At 43.3% G+C, this 1,870-nt stretch overlaps 1 non-coding gene across 1 annotated transcript; it reads right to left on the bottom strand.

Annotated features, from left to right (window-relative positions):
* Positions 1–240: 240 nt before the first annotated feature.
* Positions 241–378, bottom strand: LOC114809887. The gene has a single exon (XR_003757659.1). It is a non-coding gene; the product is annotated as a small nucleolar RNA SNORA7 (small nucleolar RNA).
* Between the last annotated feature and the right edge of the window lie 1,492 nt (positions 379–1,870).

Here is a 1,870-nt window from a genome sequence, read left to right as displayed (position 1 = left end):
GTCAGGTTTGCATAGCATCAATCAAGGTCTTGTCCTATACCTTTGAGTCATCTCTAACCAATAGCGACTCCATGGACTCATCTCTCCCAGAAAACCTCGTGTCCGTCTGCAACAGTTCTGGTAGCGTATCCAGAGTCAAAATACAGAAGTGGTTTACCATAGCCTCCTTCCTCAAGTAAACTTGAGTCTCTGCCCTGGACTCTCTCCCGTGCCACTGCTGCCCAGCACAGGGGAGTTTTGACTTGAGGCAGATGGCCTTCCACTCTCCAGCCACTGGCCAAGCTAGGAATGGAATGGACAGGCCTCTGCTTGCCTCGCCCTCCCATATCCGAGACTGGTAGACTACGGGAAACTCTCCAGGTGCCATCCTGAGAGGCTTCGGTCAAGGTACCTGTACTCAAATGTGAGTGTTCCTTAGCACAGACTCCAAGAATAAAACCATCCTGTTATAGGAGAAGTGACTAATTGCCTCAGGTTTATCGTGAATTCTTCTTTGCTGATTCTACAAACAGTTCATAATCAATTACATACCGGGCTTGGCATACAGGGGCTATGTGAGACTGCAAATTTACCACGGAGTAAGATATTGCAAGGTCGATCTTTTCTGGTGGCTTGTTTTGCCTAAATTGAAATTCTAATTATATTTTCAAACAATTTTAGATAGCCAATTAATTGTGCTACGGTTGAATTATTATCATTGTTATTACCACCAACATTTATTAAGCACTTACGCTGTGCCAGTCGCTGTTCTGGGTGCTAGGATAATTACAAGAAAATCAATTAAGACACTGTCCCTGGCCATAAGGGACCCACACAAATTTCCTTAGGAAGGCTGGAAAATGTTAAAAAAGACATCAACTACACTCTAACTAAATTAAAGTCTTAAAGCCAGCTTTGACTTAAATTAATGTAAGCCTTGAGGACAAGATCCTTCAGAGAGGAAATGGTCAGTTTCTCTCTGGGTGTGCTGGGAGAGAAATCAACCTAGAACCGGCAAACAACTTACCTTTTCTATCAGAGTGAAGTGTGCAGAAAGTGAAACTCTAGACTCTAAGCTCCTCGTGGGTAGGAAATATGCCTACCTACTCTGTCATACTGCACTTATTACAGTGCTCTACACACAGTAAACACTCATTAAATACCATGATTGACTGATTGATTGGGAAACTCTAAGCTCCCTTTTTATGGTATTTGTTTTAATAATGATGGCATTTGTTATGCACTTACTATGTGCAAAGCACTGTTCTAAGTGCTGGAGAGGATACAAGGTGATCAGGTTATCCCACGTGGGGCTTACAGTCTCAATCCTCATTTTACAGATGAGGTAACTGAGGCACAGAGAAGTGAAGTGACTTGCCCAAAGTCACACAGCTGACAAGAGGCTGAATTGGGATTTGAACCCATGACCTCTGACTCCCAAGCCCCTGCTCTTTCCACTGAACCACGCTGTTTTATTTGTTATGTACTTACTATGTGTCAAACACTGTTCTAAGCACTGGGATAGATACAAGTTAATTAGATCAGACAGTCCCTGTTCAGCATGGGGCTCACAGTCTAAGAAAGAGGGATATCAGGTACTTCATAACCATTTTACAGTTGAGGAAACTGAGGCACTGAGAAGTTAAATGACTTGCCCAAGGTCACGCAGCAAGCAATTGGCAGATCCAAGTCCTACTGACTCCCAGGCCCCATACTCTCTCCACTAGGCCACACCACTTCTCCTTGTTGGCAGGGAATATGTCTACCAACTCTGTCATATTGTTCTCTCCCAAGCATTTAGTACAGTGCTCTACACACAATAAGCACTCAATAAATAGGATTGACTAATTGACTGAAACACTTCTTGGATAAATACAGTGGTCCATTCTGC

The sequence above is a fragment of the Ornithorhynchus anatinus genome, chromosome 2 (genome assembly GCF_004115215.2).
Source record: "Ornithorhynchus anatinus isolate Pmale09 chromosome 2, mOrnAna1.pri.v4, whole genome shotgun sequence".
Classification (NCBI taxonomy): domain Eukaryota; kingdom Metazoa; phylum Chordata; class Mammalia; order Monotremata; family Ornithorhynchidae; genus Ornithorhynchus; species Ornithorhynchus anatinus.
The sequence above is the reverse complement of the archived record's forward strand: the minus strand, read 5'-3'. Positions and strand labels throughout refer to the sequence as shown.